The sequence below is a fragment of the Notamacropus eugenii genome, chromosome 6 (assembly GCF_028372415.1).
Source record: "Notamacropus eugenii isolate mMacEug1 chromosome 6, mMacEug1.pri_v2, whole genome shotgun sequence".
NCBI classification, from domain to species: Eukaryota; Metazoa; Chordata; class Mammalia; order Diprotodontia; family Macropodidae; genus Notamacropus; species Notamacropus eugenii.
Window position 1 is genome coordinate 16,860,563 of NC_092877.1, and position 20,719 is coordinate 16,881,281.

At 40.1% G+C, this 20,719-nt stretch overlaps 1 pseudogene; it reads right to left on the bottom strand.

The window, feature by feature from the left end:
* Positions 1-6,393: 6,393 nt before the first annotated feature.
* On the bottom strand, positions 6,394-20,344 carry LOC140511132 (growth/differentiation factor 9 pseudogene; annotated as a pseudogene).
* Between the last annotated feature and the right edge of the window lie 375 nt (positions 20,345-20,719).

Sequence of the window (20,719 nt, forward strand, 5' to 3'; positions counted from 1 at the left end):
ATTTCTATCTCGACATCTCTCTCTGTCTCTATCCAGGAAAGTCAAAAGAATCTGGGCTAAATCCTCGCTAGATTTTGGCTCCCCAGCCCAGTTGGAGAATCTCAGGGAGAAACAGCTCAGCTGTTGTTCTCAGCACAAATGAAAAAATAGCAACAACTGTAATAACAACTACTGGGCAATGTGAAAGGACACAGAATTTGAACATCTGGATGGCCTTGCACAACTTGACCTGCTTCTGCATTTTATAGATGTATTTACATGCCTGGTGACCCGCTCGCTCCTCCGCTGCCACTGCTGACGAGGCAGTTCAAGCTGAGATCAGGCCCAGACAACTCCTATTAAACCCCAGTGATAGGAAACAATGCTCCAGGATCACTGCAGGTTCCTCCACAGTCTGGGTGTGGACAGGACCTGGGGCAGGCCAGTGACAGTTATGCAACGACCATTTATTGGCCACCTACTACATACAGACTGCCATTCTTGGCACCTGAGCAGAGATAACATTTAGCCTGGATGCAGTCCCAGCTTCTTGGGACTGGAGATGGTGACTCAAGTCTTAAATGATAATAATAACCCAGAGAACTGAAATAGTCTAATCTAGCCCAACAAGAAATGATTAAATTCCTACTATGTGCAAGGCACTGTCCTAGGTGCTGAGTATACAGAACAAAAAACAGTTCTCATCATTTATTAGTGTTAATGTTAACAGGTTGATATGTTACCCCTCTTAGAAAACAGAGCTAGATATTTAACTGGAGACTTCTGTACTAATATGTTAATAGGTGTAATATTTTTATAATACCTTTCAATGTTTTTTGTTAGTCTAAACTTGACAAACACCAGCAAATAGAGTCGATCAATAAAACACACACACACACACACACACACACGCACACAAAACCCTCTTCTTTGGAGACCAAGCCACACATTTCCATTACATTCAGTTTGGTTTTTCACAAGTATTTCTTTAGTACATTCATGCCAGAGATGTCCCATGTGTCTTCCTTTCCACCTGAACCTCTTTCTGTTCTCTGCATTTTAAAAAATGTTTCACCAACTCATTTTATCATTCTTTTTTTCTTTCACAACATTACCCTTACTCCCTTGTTCTCCCCACTCCAGATAAAAGAACATTCTCTTGGAACCAAAAAGCATAGTCAGTTAAGATAAATTTATACACTGACCATGTTCAAAGATGTATTTTTCACTCTTCTAGGTTAGTGACTATATTAACCTTTCTATGAAACATTTATTTGTTAAGCTGAGACATTCTAGAAATAATGTCTTACCATGTCTTAAGTTTCTATTATCTCTGCAGGATATGATTTGAGACAGAGGGGACCATTCAGCATTTCCAAAACAACTCCCTAGGTATACCCTTATTTCATTTACATATATGATTCATTCTTGACTATACCAAAGGCATTCCAATTCACAATACAGTCTCAGCCTTTAGGAACTGACATTTTAACGTAGAAGGAACCTAATCTTCTTCTTTGTGCCAACGAATTCATATTCCTCTGTCTTGGAAGGAAATAAAGCCATTGAGTCTTTGAATTCTCTTCTCTCCTTTACTTTTCCCCTTCCCTTATGATTAACAAATGAATGAAAAAAATATTCCAGTGGATATCACTTTTAAAAAGGGAAGAGGATTCCAAGGAGAGCAAAGGAAGCCAAAATGGAAGAGTAAGAAGAAATGAGAGTAAAAAGGAAGATGGAGAATGACAAAGCTGGAGGATTCTTTCTCTCCTAACTGTATGAACTTGGGGGAGAGGGGATGAAAGAAGGGATGGGGTCCAGAACTGGGATTTTATTGGTATAGGGAACTTTCAGTGACAAACTCCTTCTACAACTGCTCTGCAATTTATCCTCTTCCAGAATTCCCTGGGGCACTGAGACGGTAAATGACTCGTCCAGAATCTCATGGTCAATACATGTCAGAAACCCAAACCTTCCCAACTCAGAGGAAGATTGTTTCTCCACTACACCTTCCACCTCTCCTGGTCTGAAAAGAGTCAATATGGAAATGAAGCCAAAGAACAAATTCATTTGCGTGCAAATCTCAATTGTATCAAATTGATGCAACAAATGCTCATTTGGGGAAACAGTTCATACAAATGGAGTTTATTTTCCCTCTCCTAAACTAGGGATACCTGTAAAGGCTCCCATGTCTGCTCACCTGGAAAATGATGCTCATAAAAATGTCTGAGCATCATCTCCTGAGCTGCTCTACCACAATACTGAACCAGCAGTCAGGAGGTCAGGTTCTAATCCTGTTCTAACTCTGCCACTTACTATCAGCTGGTGATCTTGGCAAATCATTTGATTTCTCTGAACCTGTTTCCTCATCAGAGAAATGAGAATAGTAATTCCTGCCTACCTGGGGATATTGTGAGCCTTGAATGAAAAAATGTATGGAAATTGCACAGGTTATAATAATTGCACAGGATAATATTACACAGGTAAATAAAATTTCACAGGTATAATAACTATTGGGAACATCAGCCTTGATGAGGTATCTGAGGAATAGGGAATCACAGATTTCAAACCTCAGTCATGTTGAAACTAGGCAGCATGAAACAGTAGGAAGATCCCAGAATTTGGAATCAGAGGATTTCAGTCCAAATTCTGGCTGTTACTTATGACTTGTGTGGTGTTAGCCGAACCACTTTATCTGTTTAGGATTCAACTTCATCATAAGGATGATATGACTGAATAATTTCTTGTTTAAAAATAGATTTTAATGATTTTTTTTTATATCACCTACATTTCCCTTTCTATCCCTCACCTGCCCACTCCTAGAGAACCATCTCTCATGATAAGGGATAAAAAAAGAGGAAGAAAAATAAATCAGCAAAATCAATCAACATATTGAAAAAGTCTGACATTATGTACTTGTTCGATCAATCAATCAACAGTTATTAAGCACCTACTATGTTTCAGGCACTATGCCAAACTCTGGGGATACAAAAAGAAGTAAGACAGTCCCTACCCTAAAGGAATTTACAATCTAATGGCAGAGGCAACATGTAAATGAATATGTACAAAGTGAGCTATTAAAATGATAAATTGAAAGCAATAAACAGAGGGAAAACTTCTTTTATGTAAAGGAACATGAGAAGTTATTTTCTCATATCTCTTCTTTGACATCCAGCTTGCTCATAATTGTGCTACATTGTTTCAATGGTTTTGTTGTGGTTCTTTCCATTTGCATTGTTGTAGTTACTATGTATCTTGTTTTCCTGGTTCTGCTAACTTCATTTTGCATCAGTAGATGTAAGTTTTCCTGTACTTCTCTGTATTTATTTTTTTCTGTTTCTTATTTTATTTTATTTTATGTTAAGAAGACTGAGCCTGCCAATCTCACCCGGATTGGAAGTACCCAGAAAATTCATGGGTGGAATCCCTCTACCCATCAACACAGCAACTTTGACCTTTTCTGTTTCCAAACTGAATCAATTCACCCTTATTTTAGGTAACCTTGTGCCCCTTGCTCCTTCCCTTCCATTCTTGAGAGTCACCATATTTGTGTCAAATTCAATTTTGATACCTGATCAAGCTGTCGAAATTGACAATGTGGCTTAGGACTCCTGAGCTCAAGAAAACTAGGGGCCTCAGCTTCCCCCATATGTGGGATTGCAGGTGTGCATGACCACTCCCACCTTTTCATCATTTCCTTTAATACAATGGTACAGTAGTCAGCACCCACCTTTGGTGTACATCTGTCACTTAACTCTCACCTATGTGGCTCTAAGAAGCTATAGCTGGTAAAACTGTCTCAGCAAACAGGCTAAACTAGGTTAAGGGTAACCAAGAAGTCTCCAAACTATTGGTGAATTAGGAGGATGTCTACCCCAAGCATGTGATGACTTCCCCTGGAAGAATGGGTGGATGCAAGCAGCTTGTTCCAGTGGTCATGAAGGCAGCTGAACCAGGTGCTGCAGAGTGCTGAGAGCTTGGGTAGACATCAAAGGCATCAAGGTCATCCACTGCATCTGGGGCTTTCACCAGTCATCTTTACTTTTGTCTCATCATTGGACTCCAATGACTGGAATAAAGAATGAAGGTGAGAACTTAAATTCAATTCACATGCAAGTCATGCCATCACCCCACATCACTGGTCCTTTTCAAGATGAACAACAACTGTAATTGGTCAATCAGTCAAGAAGCTTTTATTAAATTTTTAACATGTGTCACTTGCTTTGTAAGCACTGAGAATAACAAATAAGGGTAAAAAAATAACCTCCTGAAGGAACATACATTCCAATAGCAGGAGACAACACAAAATAACTAGGAGGTACAAGATATATACAGAGTAGGTAGAAGATAAAATGAAAAGGGGAGACATTAGCAGCTTGGAAGACCTGAAAAAACTTCCTGTGTAAGATAGACTTGAAATGTCTTGAAGGAAGCCTGTGGAGCTAAGAGGCAGAGGGAGCTTTCTAGGTCTGAGGGACAACCAATGCAAGGGAATGGACTCAGGAAATGGACTGATGTGATTGAGGGGCTGCAGGTAGGATAGTATAACTGAATCACAGAGTCAGTGCAGATCAGATTAAAATTAAGAAGTCTGGTAAAATAGGAAGGAGTCAGGTTATAAAGAGGTTGACATGCCAAACAGATGATCCTGAAAGTAAAGGAGAGCCTCTGGAGCTCATTAAGCAGGGTGGTGACATGGTCAGACCTCCACTTTAGAAATCTCACCTTGGCAACCAATTCCATTAGTTTGAAGTAAAGGTATTACAGTGAGTGAGCATCTACTTTGTTTCCTGTTCCTTGGTAGTACAAAGAGTACTTCTCTAAGTGTATATGGGGTCTTTTTGCTACTGACCTCCTTGAGGCATTTTTCTAGCAGTGGGGTCTCTGGGCCAAATTCTGTGGACATTTCAGTTATTCCCTTTGACAGAGTCCAAACTGATTTCTGAAATGGATGGAACAACTCACAGCCCCACTCGCAATGCCTTAGTCTTTCCTCATCCTCTGCAGCATTGACTATTCCCATCTTCTATCATCTTTGCCAATTTGCTGGATGTGTGAAGAAATCTACAGGTTGTTTATTTCTCTCATCATCAGTGGGTTAGAGGATTCTTTCATTAATAGCTTGCAATTCTTTTGCCATATGTCTGAGATAATCATAAACACACTCAATATGCTATATGGTTCATCTTTCTTCTGCTCACACAGACAAGAACATCAGGAGATGGATCATCTTGCTCATCTCACACTCTCTTGGCATTAAGTGGTCAAAAACCATAGAAAGACTCACCAGGGATATTATACTGCCTTTTATGGATGATTTTTTTTCTAGAGCAACTTATAAAGAGCTGTGACACTTGTTAAGTTAAAGGAAAAAATCTCTAATGGTGAAATTTCAGACACTGGAACTTGGGATGGTATTTTGGAGGAGGAAGTGTGTTGCTAAGCACACACAGGCTACCCTCTATTAACCTCCTTTCAGAAGAGCTCAAGATAAGAAAGTCCATCCACAGAGTGCTAGGTTCCTCATCAGGAAAACACAAGTTAAAATTCTGTCTCTGAAACTTTCTGTCATTATGCAGCCATAAATCAATTACTTAACCTCCCTAAGCCTCAGTTTTCTTACTTATAAAGTGAGAATGGTCATAATAATTCCCACATTACCTCTTCACATGATGCTTGTGAGACTCAAATGGGTATGGAAAGCACTTTAAAAACTTTAGAGCATTATATAAATATCCATTTATAAAAAGTGACATGGAAAAGAGGAGAGGGACCCAACCTCTGAGCCAGGAAGACCTGGGTCCAAGTCTTGACTCTGACAGGCATTGGTTGTGTGACCGTGCACAAGTCCCTTAACCTCTCAGTGTCTGAGGCAACTCTCAGAGCAAAGGCTAATCTAAACCAATGGAGAGAATTTCTACACCAGGAGTTACCTCTACAAATGAACTAATAAATGAATGAAAAGCATTTATTAAGAACTCAGTATAACATGTAATTGGGGAGACATATATCAAATCTATAATTCTTTTTAAAAAGAACTCAGCAGATACCAGGCATTGTACTTTTAAATTTTGCACCATTTAATACAAGGAGATCAACTGAATTGTACAATTTAAAAATAACAAAGAAGAAGCAAGACAGTTTTTCTACTTAAGGAACATCCACTGTAATAGAGGAGACCATTGGTCTGGGATGTCATAGGGATGGTGACTGGAGCCATAGGGAAGACCAATGACACACTTTTTCTGGAAGCAACGGTGGCGTTAATTTGATGAGGCTTCCCAGAGAGGTTGGGGGTTCACACATAGTGGCAAGAAAGATGTTGAGAGTAAGTAACTGTATATTCAAAAATATTCTAGTCTGGACAGTTTGATCTGGGACTAACTTATTGGAATGGTCTACATAAGTTCTCACTCACTCACCAGTGAGGACTGCTTGGTCCCATGGTGGGATTTCCAATGCTGGGTAAATGAAGTCCCTCAGGGTATGAATCCTGGAGAAAGGATGGTTCAGAAGCTGCAACATCAGGGTAGATGGCAGAAAGATTGCTAAAGTCAACAATGGGATAGGATATGAAGCCTGGTCTGAATGAAATCATAAGTCTGGACCAAAAAAGGTCAATTATTATTTCATAAGTTGACATCCCCTCTGAGAGTATGGACTAATTTTTTCCCTATTCTGATTTTGGCTTTCTTTTGCAATTGCCAGATTATTTGATTCCTTTGGGATGGTTTCCAGTTTCTTTTCCATTGCAGAGTCTTCTTTCTTCGTCCAGAAGTACTCCTTGGATTGAGAACTTTAAACAAACTCAACAGAATTAGACGCCTAAAAGCAGTCGAGCCAGCCCCTGTTCTGCCCCTTGCCTTAAAAGGAACCATCTGATCAATTTAGAATAGGCTGATAGAGGTGCTTTATAAAGTCTTTAATTGGACAAAGGGATGAGTCTAAAAGAAATCTGCTTGTAAAGGTCTTGCAAGATGAAAAGCCCCATGTAATGACATATCTTTTATTCCATATGATTTTTTTTATTGCTCTATTGTTACTTTCTATGCATTGACCATTGAATGGAGGACCAGTCATAAACTAGGCCATTACTGATCACAGGAGCAGTAGCCATGTCCTAGTGAGCTCACTTACTCTCTCAACTCAAGACACAATCACCTTACAAATAAAATGAAAAGAAATGTCAGAGATAAGTGTGGTGCTAGGATCAGCGAAGACCAGAGTCAAGAATTTATTTGACTGGACAACTCAACAAGCATTTATTATATGCCAGATATTTGCAAGTACTATCCTAGGTGCTGAAGACACAAAGACAAAAATGCAAAGATGATCCCTGTCCTTAAGGAGCTCACTGGTTCTAAACAGTCTAGTCTGTGTCAGGCAGGAATCATCAAGGGACACAACAGATTTTTTTTTTTTAATAAGCCTGGAACAAAGATTTGAAATACTGATCACTGGTCTAGAAAATCTGGCACTGAATGAGATGTTAGACGTCATCTAGTCTAACTGGTTCATTTCAGAGATGATAAAACAGACACAAAGGGACTTGCCTTAGGTTTCAGAAGTAGCAAGTAGCAGTAATTAGCCTTTAGTTCAGGTCATCTGTAGGCTTTCTACCGGGACAATGGGTGGCAATTATTGTTACCTTTCTTTTCGGATACTTGTTTCATGACTTTGCAGACAAACACCTTGTCTCACTCACTCCATTGTTCTCTGACATATTCCCTCTCCATACAGCTGGCTGCATTTGAGATATGGCTCTCATTACCCCATAGGTCCAACTGAAAGTAGATTGTCTATGTCTTTAAGAGGAGAGAATGATTTTTTCAGGCTGATATGAGTTTTGGTGGTTTCTTTAAGGATTAACAGTTTTGCATGCCAACATCTGCTAATCTCTCATGATACTGATGCCTCTCATCCTCTGACATGTCCCAATCTTGAGTGCCCTGTTGGGGTAATGGTGACATCACTGTGTTTTCGAGCCAACATAGTATCACTGAATCTGTATAAAACAACACCAAGCTGATGAAATATTGGCTGGCACTGCATTTATATCTACAGCTGCTTCATCAGATCAACTAAATGACTGAACGCATCCAAAATAGAAACAGTACCAAGAAAGACCTGACTAAGACTGCCAGAACTTGAGGTCTGCCAAGCATATCAATGTATAAGTATGAATGCCCTTGTGGAGAAATAGATTGATTTACTGATGAACTTGGTCTACATATAAAGTGGTAGAGGGATCTACCCATTCATGGAGAAAAGCTGAAATAGAGATATAAAATAATGAATTTCATTTTAGGAATAGATGCTTCATATTTATGCTATCTATAATTTTAAATTTTATTTTTCTGTGAATGTTTATCACCCTAGTGGAATGTAAGCTCCTTAAGAACCATTTCAGTTTTGTCTCTAACCCTAGACCTGGTATAGGTCCTAACCCTTAGGGCCTGGCACATAGTAGGCACTCAACAAAGGCTCGTTGAATTCCCTGTCAGTCAACAAGTGCTTATTAAGCACCTACTATGAGTCAGGCACTGGAAGTACAAGGAAAGATAAAATATAATCCCTGGTCTCAAGAAGCTTATAGTCTAATAAGGGAGATAACATGAGAACAACTATGGACAAATAAGAAATGTACAGAATAAATTGGGGGGAGGTAATTTCAGAAGGAAGGCAGTAAAGTTAAGGAAGACTGGGAAAGGCTTCTTGAAGATGCAGAGATTTGAAGGAAGCCAGGGAAGGTAGGAGGTGGAGATGAAGATGCGGAAGGTTCTAGATGTGGGAGAGAGCCAAGACAACGCATGGAGTTGGGAGATTGAGTATTTAATGTGAGGAAGAGCAAGGAGGTCAGTGTTACTGGATTATAGACTACAATGGATTGAAAATCAGTGAATTAAAACAAATTCTTCATTTCTCACAACACAAAGAAAAATTTTAAATGAGTTTCATTATTACATAGTGAAAGGCTAATTGCAGGAAGGGGAAGGTTTAAAATGAATTTGAGGGTTTTTTAAAAAATGATTTTCTTTCAACATTTTGGTGGCTAGAGAGTTGACCTTGGAACTAGGAAGCCCTGGGTTCAAGTCTCACCTCTAACACATACTGATTGTGTAACCTTGAGTCACTTAACCTCTAAGTGCCCAGGACCCCCCCTTCCTCAGGCAGCTTCAGGCAGAGACTCAAAGGAACACTCAAATAAAAGGAAGGCTTCATGCAGTGTTAGGAAATCACTCTTCAGAAAGTCAGCAAAGGGAGGATTGGGTTAGAGAGACTTGGCATTTCTTCAACTGGACCAGGAATGACAGAACAAGTACCTACTTGCATTTGTGGAGGGAACATCCTCATCTGAGAGTGCCCAACATGAAATCAAATCACAGGTCCAATCTTCACTTCCCCCATTTTTATTTGGACAAAGTGATTTTAATACTAATTTTATTGTACTACAAGTCATTCTTTAAGTTTTTCTCTGCACTTGAATCAGCTCACCTACACACTGTGATATTTTTGTGTGTTTGGATCTGGACACCAAAAAATTGGATGAACTAAAGGTGTGTATATATACACGCATCCCCACTGGGGCAATCCACAAGCCCTCATTAGCATCTTCTGCACATGAGCCCTTTAGAGAGGCAACATGGTATCATGGAAAGGGAAAGCAGTTGTCCTAAAGTCAGGGGACCTAGGTTCAAATTCTGCCTTTGATATTTACTACTTGTGTGACCTCTGGAAAATCACTTACCTTTCCTGGATCTCAGATTCCCCATATGTAAAATGAAGAGTTTGGATTAGATAACCCTTCTAGTTTAAAGTCGGTGATTGTGGCTCTTCTAAACTATGAAACTCAGCCTAAAGGGAAGGAAGATCAACTCAGTGGCTCCGCAAGTCCCAAGCAGGACAGGTTTACCTAGACCTATGAAAAATGTCTTCAGAGGGCTTCATGCAGTATTGGGAAGCCACTCATCTGCAAGCTTGAAAGACAACCAAGGGAAGAACTGGAACGGGGTGATTTGGTATTTCTCCAGCTAGCAAGAGACTAGCTTTGGGATTAGGGAAAGATCGCCATCTCATGGACACATTTATAAATACCACTTTAGATGAAACTGATGAGTGTATGGAGCCCTGGCAGCGTTGAGTTTCTCAACCCAACATCATAAAATTTCAGAGATGTATGGGACCTCAGTGGCCATTTATCTCAACCCATACATGCACAGGAATTTTCTCAACAACATAGTAAGCAAGAGATCATCCAATCTTTGCTCAAAAACCACCAAGAAAGTGATGCCCACCAACTCCTGGGTTGGTCCATTCCCCTTCCATTTAGTTCTAATTGTTAGTAGATTTTTTCCTACTAATGTCAAGCCTCAGTTAGACTCTGCGATTTCCCCCCATTGCTCTTCTCTGGGCCAAGCAGAATAAATCTAGCCCCTCTTCCATATGACAGTCCTTCAGATATTTCAAGCCAGAGATTATATCCCTCCAAGTCTTCTCTTTTCTAAGCTAAATATCCCAAATTCCTTTAATCAGTCTCCACATGGCATGACATTGAGGTCTTTCAATATCCTGATTGCCTCCCTCTAGATACTTTCACTAGGGTGTACAGGAGTAGAGTTCTGAGCCTACAGCCAAGAAGACTTGAGTTCAAATTCAGCCTCAGTCACTTATTCGCTGTGTGACCCTGGGCAAGTCACAACCTCAGTTTCCTCATCTGTAAAATGGGGATAATAACATTACCTACCTCTCAGGGTTGTTGGGAGGACCCAATGTGATAATAATGATAAAACTCTTTGCACAGTGTCTGGCATATAGCAAGCACTATAAAAGTGTTAGCTATTATTTTTTCTTATTAACACTGCTCCTCCTAAAATATGACACCTCAAAATGGAGTCAATACACTAAATGTGTTCTGAGCAGGGCAGGTTATAGCCTCACTTTTACCACCAGTGTCACGGACCATCTGCCCCTCCTAATGCTGCCAAAGATCATATTACATAATTAAGTGGTGAATTGAAACAATTATTTGGATAATTGAATCTCTCTGAAAACAAAAACAAAACCCTAAATATGTTCATCTGAATTGAAGCTGAAAAATTGATGACAGGGGAAGGAGTCAGTGGGTTGGTTCTGTGGTTGGTATTTTGGGATTTGCTTGACTACATTCTTTTTATAAATTTAGAAGGGGGGGAGGCTTTAAAAAAAATCACTGTGTGACCTTGTTTTCCCTCTCTGGGTTTCAGTTTCTTTATAAAAGGAAGGAATTGAACTAAGTCACAGGTGAAGAACTCACAGACTAGCCTGTGGGCAATAAGTTTACAAAACTTCCCCCTGTGACCTCAACCAGATTAAAATGTAATTGGGAAATGTTTAATAAAATCAATAAAAATACACTTTTAACACAGATAATGTTAATTTATAGTTTTCTAACTCAATATACTAGGGTTCTATTTCTATGTGAGTATGAAAATCCTGGAAGAGATGACTTCAAAGGTGCCCTCCAGTTCTGACAATTTATGGTTCCGTGAGCTCTGCAAGAGCTCATGCATTTCCTTATGTTGATGATACAGAGTAGGAAAGGCATGCTTAGGCAACAGTTCCTATGAAGCAGACTGATCTGTTTTAGCGAATTGCAATCTCAGAAGTGATGTGACACAACAACCAAAGAATAATATATAATAAAATAAGGCTCTCTTAGCCTGCATTTGCATTAGGACAAGGGGACTGTTAGTCTCGCTATCCTCTGCCTACAATTTGGAGAATTGTGTTCAATTCTAGAGGCAACATTTTAGGATGGACACTGAAAAGGTAGAATTGGACAAGGTCATGGGAAAAAAAGGTTCCAAGTCATGTAGTTCTACCACCTCACAAATGTCAGAATAGCAAAAATGACAAAAGAAAAAAAAAAGACAAATGTTGGAGAGTCTGTGGAGAAACAAACGTACTAATACACTGCTGATAGGGCTAGGAACTGGTCTAGCCAATTTGGAAAACAGTAGAAATATCGCCCCAAATTTACTAAACTGTATCTACCTTTTGACCTAAGCATGCCATTACTATCCCCCCAAAGAGATCAAAGGAAAAGGACCCATATATACAAAAATAGTCATAGTGACTCTTTTTGTAGTAGTCTCAAACTGAAATTTAAAGGGGTGCCTACCTGTTGGGAAATGGCTAATTAAACTATGGTGTACTGGTGTAATGGAATATTATCGTACCATAAATAATGATGAGATGGACAGTGTCAGAGGAATCTGAGAAGACCTCTATGAACTAATGCAGAGTGAAGGGAGTAAAAATAGAACATTTACCCAATGATATCATTATAGAGAAAAAAGACTGAAAGGTTTCAGAAACCTGATCAGTTCAATGATAAACCATGAGTTCAGAGGACAGAAGATGAAACATGCCATCCACCTCCTGCCGGAACAGTGGAAGAAATAAAGTAAGACACATTACTGGAAATATCCAAAGAGGGATTGTGTTTTGCTAGACTAGGCATATTTGTATTAAGGATTCTATTTCACCTTTAAAAAAAAATTTCAATTGGAATGGAGGACAGTGGGAAGGAGAGGAAATAAATATTTGTTAAAATTATTTTTTTAAGGGGGGGAGCTCTAAGGAAAAATAAATGTGAAAGAGGAGCAACTAAAGAAAATAAAAGAAAAGCTGGGATTTGGGTAGAGGGGGGAACAATTAGGATGTTCTGGTCAAAGTCCTAGAAGAGACTAGAGACCAGGCCCCATGTGAAAACTCAATTAAAAGAACTGAGGCTGCTTAGCTTAGAGGTGAAAAGACCGAGGGTGAGCGTAACAATTGTCTTCAAGTACTTGAAGGATCATCGTGCAGAAAAGTGATTACACTTGTTTCACTTAGCCCCAGAGGACCTGAAAGGAAAATCTTCCTAATAATTGGTGCTATCTGGAAATGGAACTGACAGCAAGGTGGCACAGTGGATAAAGCACCAGTCCTGGAGTCAGGAAGACCTGAGTTCAAATCCAGCCTCAGACACTTACCAGATATGTGACCCTGGGTAAGTCACTTAACTTTGCCTCAGTTTCCTATAAAATGAGCTGAAGAAGGAAATGGCAAAGCACTCTATCTTTGCCAAGAAATCCCAAAAATGAGTCACAAAGAGTCCAACATGACTGAAAACAACTAAACAACAAGAAAAATGGAACTGGCTGCTTCAAGAGAGACCTCCATTTCCATTTCATGAGAGGTCTTTGGATACCACCAATCTATGACAGTGAAAAATAGGTTCACGTTCCAGTCAACAAGTATTTATTAAGCATTTACTCTGTGATGGGCATTGGACTGAACTCTGTTCAGGTACAGATGAGCCAAGCTGAACACTGAGGTCTTCTTTCTTCTCTGAGACACTATTCATTTGTGACATGAATCTAAGTGAGAAACTAGAGGAAAACGATTAGAGCGGCTTGAAAGCAGAAAACATTCTTACTGACAAAGTCATTTCTGTGTGTGCCTTAGAGAATGAATGAACGCACAAATACAGTAATTGTGAGGTGTGCGGAATGTTAGGTTAAGCCCTAGAGATACAAATAGGAAAGCGTTATTTAGAGGTAATCAGCACCTCAGTTGGGATCTGGGGGTAAAGAGCTGGACAGGGCCATAGACATCTTTTCTTTCAGGCTCTCATAGTCTCCTTTTCCACTGAATTTTTGTAGCTGGATAACCTATGATCACTTACTGAATAGAGCAAAATGCTTCAATAGATACGACTTTTAAAAATTACATTCAAATTGAAAATTGACATTGAGAAAACTGAATGTTGAATAATTGTACTGACCAAGTTTGGATCCAAAAAAAAGATGAGAAAATGTACTTCCCTTCCTTTTCATCACTGTTATCAGCAACAACAAAAAGCATTCATTAACTACTCATCACTATGTGCTAGGCATTGTGTCTTGAAGGACATGGGGGACTATGGGTATGGAACATTACATATACTGCCAGTCTTAAATGATATATTGATGAATTTTTTTTGAACTTTTTCTTTCTTTTTTTTTTTTATAATGCTGTGCTACACAGGATATTTTTCTAGATAAGAGAGGAAGGAGGGCTATATTCAAAAACAGAGGTGATAAAAAAAGACAGCCATATTTTTTTTTGAAAGAAAACTAATCTTGAGAATTTTGTAACCTCTGATGATAATTTGTCACAAAAGCAGGATTTAGGAAACACTGCAAGACTCTTTCTGGCTTAGGGTTGACAACTGCAACAACCCCTCTCCATTTTTGAGTAGGTAGACTGAGGGACTGAACTTCCCTTTGAGAATTGAAGGAGAGGAAGAAACAAGAAAGACAGGAAGAAACCTCAAGATTTGATTTGATCCATCCATCCATCCATCCAACCATCCATCCACTCATCCTCTTTCTTCTGACAACATCATTCTTAAAGTCTCCCAGAGAAGAAGATTCCACAATAATCTCATGCTTCTTAGCTTAGAAATCATAAAAGCTAGAATGGGAGGATATCTATGGCATCTGCTAGTCCAACTCTTTTATTTTGAAGATGAGAAAATTGAGACTTAAAGAGCAGAAAATGGCAAATCCCAATTCCCCAGGTGTTAATAGAGCCACAATTCAGACCTAGACCCTCTGCTTCCAAATCCAGGTCTCTTTCTTCCATTGTATTCAACTGTATCTATTATCACCTTAAACATCTAATTTAATTCCCTCCTGCTGCTCTCTGTATCCATTCTTTTATTTCTCTGTGCTCAGTGAAAAGAGGTCATATCTATTCAGCACTGACCACACAGAATCACTTCCCAGGCTATAAATGCCATCCCCACTCTCTTAGTCTCTTCTCTATGCTGGATTATTCTAATACCTTTAGACTTCTCTTCAAAGGTCAACTTCTCGGAACACAGGGCATCACACATAATAGGGATTTAATAAGTGGCTGTCGAAGTTGTGGATTAGGCTTTAATATCCTTCTCTTGGAAAGTCTGGTCATTATTTCTCTTCACAGGGAAACTAGGGCTGGATAAACTGCTTAATGGGCCACCACATATCCTCCACTTTTCATGCATTAAGTTAGCTACTAGTCATTCATACTTGACTCTGAATTAGTTGGTATTTTCTTCTTTACAGCTAATAGAGCACTGTCTAGCTCAGATGGAAGTTTTGATGGGCCAAGTTGTAGGGGAAGAAAATAAGAGTAAGTTCAAAGGATGAACCTTTTGAGGGCCATTCTTAGGGTGGGGAGAAGGAGGGAAGAATCTTTTAGCATCTCCTTTAACCTCTTCATTTTCAAATGCAGAAACTGAGACACAGGGAAGTTAGGGAATTTACCTAAGCTCTCACGTAATGAATGTTAGGGTTGGGGTCAAACCCTGATCCTCTTTCCACTCTACCACCTGAGCTCGACAGATTCATCTGGACACAGCTCTGGCTCTTGGTCAAAATTAAGAGTTATTCATGTCAACTTCCCTTTTCTAAACCAGACTTTCAAAGGTACTCACTGGTCATAAAATCTATTATGTTATAGGACACATCCCAGTGAGCTCCAAGTACTCTACAAGGTTGAGTAGCAATTGGCACATCCATTTTTATTGCTACTACCTACCCCTTTAGCTGGGCCTCTGGTCAGGGCCAAGGCCAGTCATTAGTATCCATCGAGAACCCATTTTCAGGTGATTTATACTATTCAATGCTTCATCAAGGTATTATTAGGATTAAGTCCTATTGATGGGCATTTTCTGGGCAGGAACAATGGATTGGTGCCAACCTAACATAGGTAATTGCACTGACCCAAACAAAAGGGAATCACTGCAGAAGGGGGGTGCCTAGCACAGTGAATACCAGTCTCAATTTGAAATTATTTTCAACCAGTTTAAGAAAGGATTCTTTGTGGTGAAGAATTGCAAAGGAAGCCATTTGATTAATAAAGACATAGGTTGTTCGAATGAACTACCAAATAACAAATGATGTCTGAGGATGTATGAATGCGTTTTTAAGTCTATAGGATCATTGTCAGTGTGGAGAAAGGCTCAGAATCATTTCTAGTGAGACAAGCAGCCCAGGATGCCCAGATTTCAGGCACCCCTGCATGCTAGAGGACTGAGCTATAGAGAACCCCATGTTCAAGAGGAGTGACTTTATCACAGTGATGACAGCAGGATCGGAGTTCCCCAAAAGGGTGTTTAATCTGAAGGCAGAAACTATAGTGATGCTAGAATTGCCATCTTGAAGCAATCTGTTGTTAGCCAGGGAAGGTAAGAATATGTCTCTATCTGTCTTAGTAACTAAGTGAGGTTTTCAGAACCTTGGAGAGGTTGGGAATCCACACAGTGGGATCATCAATGAAAAAGAAAAATGAAGCCTGAAGATACCAGGAAAAGGACATTGGATCTCATATGAGAATATAGGAAATCAAATCCCAGTTCTCCTAGTAAATACTTGTATGATCTTGGGGAGTGTGCTCTGGTGAGAAAGCAGCTGGATTTGGAGTCAAAGTTCAAATGGCACTGCTGACACAACTTGCCTGACCTTAGGAAAGTCAATTCATCTAAATATCCTTATCTATAAAACGAGGGGATTGGAGTAGATGACTTCTGAGATTTCCTCCAGCTCTCAGTCTCTGATCCTATAATATCTGATTGTATTTGGTTATGCCAAATACAAGCGAGTTGAGGGAGGAGGGCAGATTAGATATCATGAGTTCAAATCCAGCCTCAGACACTTGCTAGGTGTGTGATCCTGGGCAAGTCACTTAACCTTGTTTGACTCAGTTTCCTTACCTGTAAAATGAGCTGGAGAAGGAAATGACAAACCACTCCAGTATCTTTTCCAAAACAAATGGAGTCATAAAGATGTGGACGTGACTGAAACAACTCAACAATATCAAATAGAAGATAGTTGGAGGAGGAGATCAGATTAGATATTTTCTAAATCCTTTCCGGTTCCAAATCAAAGCATACTGTCTGGTACATACAAGGTTCTTACAAATGTTCATTGGCTTATTGATTGACATACGGTGATTGACGTACAGTACTTACATTAGTAAGTGATTACTGATGATTGCCCAGGGTTCTATAAATAATAAGTGTTAGAGAGGGGATTTGAACTCAGGTCCACTGACTTCAAATGCAACTGGAGACAAAGGGACCTGCTGGGCAAGCCAGTCTTCTCAGAAAGGGCTTTGGTTCTATCTGATGTTTTTCTAGGCAAGCTGGCCCCACCTCATTCTTGCTGGGCCTTCCCTGGGGCCCACAGCCATGCCTAGGAAACCTTCTTCCTCTCTGACATATCAGTAGCTGAAGGAGCTTGAGGCCCTTGGAGGTTGGCAATCCACCTCCAGGGAGGCGGCTCCCCACACCAGAGATATCATGGATCTTGTGAGGATTGAGAAATCTGGCAGGCTTGGAGAGACACAAATCACCAAAGGACAACCTGTAGCCTGGGATAGACAAAGAGGAGAGGAGAGAGAAGGGAAGCAAAGCTGGCTTGGTTGCTTAACTTGGTGACAGATATTAGGGGTAAGTATATGAGTCCTGGGGTCTTTTTAGGACCCCCTGGAAGGAGGCGGTAGAGTAGCAGAGAAGGTTATATAGCACCATGGGAAGAAAAGAAAACCAGCTGTGAATTTGCATCACAAGGAAATACTCTGTTGCTCCCTATGTGATCATGGGCAAATCCATCTCTCTGGCCAAGACAATGATCCTGATATACAAGATGACAGGATCATAGCGTGAGAGCTGGAAGTGACGTCTTTCAAGTCCAACTCGGTGGTTTGGCAAATTCAGAATCAGAGACCTCCCAAGAGGTGAAGTGACCTAAGGTACAGACATGCTAGGGAAGGATGGAAATTCTCCCATATTGTCTCGGGGCCAAGTTTGGCCATTCATAGATTTAGACCCAGAAGGAACCTTTGAGGTCATTCCAGGCCAACGTTTCTTAACTTTTGTGTGTGTGTGCCTTCTGGGCCTCTTTGGTCTACGACCCCCTTCTCAGAGCAACGTTCTTAAGTATATAAAATAAAATGCATAGAATTATTAAAGAAACCAATAATATTAAAATGAAGGCATATTTTTTCCTATCCAAGTTTGTGAACCCCTAGAAATCTATATATTAAGACCCTCTGAGAACACATGGGCCACAAATTAAGGACCTCTGATCTGGACCACACTGCATTTACATTTTAAAATGTTCCAGATTGCTTCAAAACCTGTTCATTACAATGATATCTATCAAAGCGTGTTAACTCTACTCAGTACTTTTACGTAAAACTAGACATCCATGGATCCCAAACTTGATTTACTTTATGAAGCCTTTTTGAAGACAAAGGTCCTTCCAGAATGACCACAGCAGTCCTAATGTTCTAGGCCACGCTAGGGACAGGTATACTTAGTTCCTGTCATGGTTTCATGTTCTTTATGAACAACAGAGCCCTTAGGCTTGAGTTCAGTATTTAGCAGGCACACAGGAGGAAGGCGTTAGGATGAGGAAGTCTCATTTCTCAGAGATCAGGTTTTACACCAAAGTGGAGAGTCATGTCGATGCCCAACCTGGGACAGTCACCTTCACAGTCTGGAGGATTGTATCTGTATGTATGCATTGTGGTTGTCCCATGCCAGCTCACTGGAGCTCCATCTAAAGTCATAGAGATCATACCTACTCTCAGGAAACAAAAACTGTTTGAAGTATCCACTCTACCTGCAACATGTCCACATTAAAGGACTCTTTCCTTGGAGGTCTTCAATTCCTTCATCTCTTCTATGACAGGAAAGTCTTTTACCCTAAGTGAGCTCATCTTCCATAGAATATATAAACAGATCTCTGTGGTCACACAACAATGGACACCTTCTTCCATAATTCAGAGAATTCCATCTGTGATAAACACTTTCATAACTGGGGTGTAGTAATAGTGAGGGGGCACTAATATGGCCATGTCATATGACTTGCCCTGTACTGGATTCTGTTAATGTTTCAGACAAATAAGATTCCCAGTCATATGGATAGTTCTCTCATTAGAAGCACCTGAAGGCAAAAGCGGAATGATCACATTGATTTCAAACAACTTGCGATTTTTTTCTAAATTCAAGCTATAAATTAAAAGTGATTGAGTGGGGAAGTCTAGAATAAAAAGGCTTAGAACACTCAGGTTCCTTTATAACAAGATGGCACCAGTATTAAATAGTGAGAGAAAAAGAAAACGAGTCATTCAGCATACAGCAAAACAGACTTAATTAAGTGTTCAGAGGCAGTCAGACAGCTCAAGTTAAACAGCAGATCCATGAGTGGAAGAATTCCTGTGACTTGGCCCCAAGAGGGATGTGGATGCTGGACACATGGTGTGCAGAGATGCAGAGTGTTGTAGAGATGACTTCTGTCCAGGGATGTGCTGAGAAATATTTGACAACCTGCTTTCAAAACCCAGATACATTTCTATGCCGAATTTGCATTAGCATCTTTAACTACCAGCCCTCTAAACACCCAGATATGCTTCTATGCTGAATTTGTATTAATGCCATTTTCTCCATCGCTTTCTTAGGTCTTGGTAATCAGCAAAGCAATAAATCAAGCCCTGGACTGTAGTGTTTGCCTGTTTCCAAAGTGTGGGTGCTCACATGGATAATTGAACAATCAGCTCTCAGGAGCCTGTCAGAGCTGGCTCTCACATACTCTGCTTTGGTCAGATTGGGAGATTCTTTCCCTGTTGATATATTCTTTATAAAGCCTCCATGCAGTGAGGATACTTGAGTCAAATTGTAGCCTTGATATCCCAGGAAGATAGTGATTAGCAAGGACTTGAGAGGTGGTGAGTGACCAGGGTTGTCTTCTCCAGTCACAGGCTGGTCCAAGGCACAGGCTTCCTCAGTTGAGGCTTCCCGCTTTTTTAAGTCCCTATTTGTCCCTCAAGTGTTTGAGACCCACAGCTACTGGGGGGGGAAATAGTCAAAGTACAAAAGAATAATAATTATTATATCTATTTATGTGTGATAAAATAAATATTATAATTGTTATTATAGCTAACATTTCTATAGCACTTAACTATTTGCCAGGCACAGAGCTGAGTGCTTCACAATTATTCCCTCTTTTCATCTTCACAACAATCCTGGAAGGTAGATACTTTTATTATCTTCCTTTTACAGATGAAGAAACCGAAGCAAACAGGGTGAAATGGCTTCCCCAAGGTCACACAGGTAGCATCAGAAGTGGGATTGAACCTAGGTGCTGCGATTTCCACTCTAGTACATGAGAGCATCTCACATCTCCCTAGGCAACTCAGTTCTAAACATACTAAATGAACACAATGGAACAGCTTTTTAGAAAGGAGACCTCTTCTCGAACCTCCTGCTGTCTCACCCATGACCAGCCAGCTGCAGTAAGAAGACCATCCCAGTGAGCAAGGGGGAGGATGTAGCTTACGGCACCAGCCCACAAGCCCTCTCCATGATTCTGATATCCACGGAGAGCTTGCTTGTTTGGGTTTAAGCTTTGGAAGCTGTGGGAATCCACCCAGTCCAAGGGCTTGACTTGGATGCGAGCACACACAGACACATCCAGAAGGGAGTGAGCTTCACTGGGTGTGCAGAAATGCAACCCAAACAATGTATGTGTGTCTGTGTCTGAGTGTGATTGCACATAGAAAAGCTGAGAGGGCGGGGGTGTACACGTGTAAACACTTTAATGGGAACGTAGGTTGTTTGTTATTGTTATTATCATAATACACATTTAAATAGTGCTTTTCATATCTACTTGTAACGTAATAA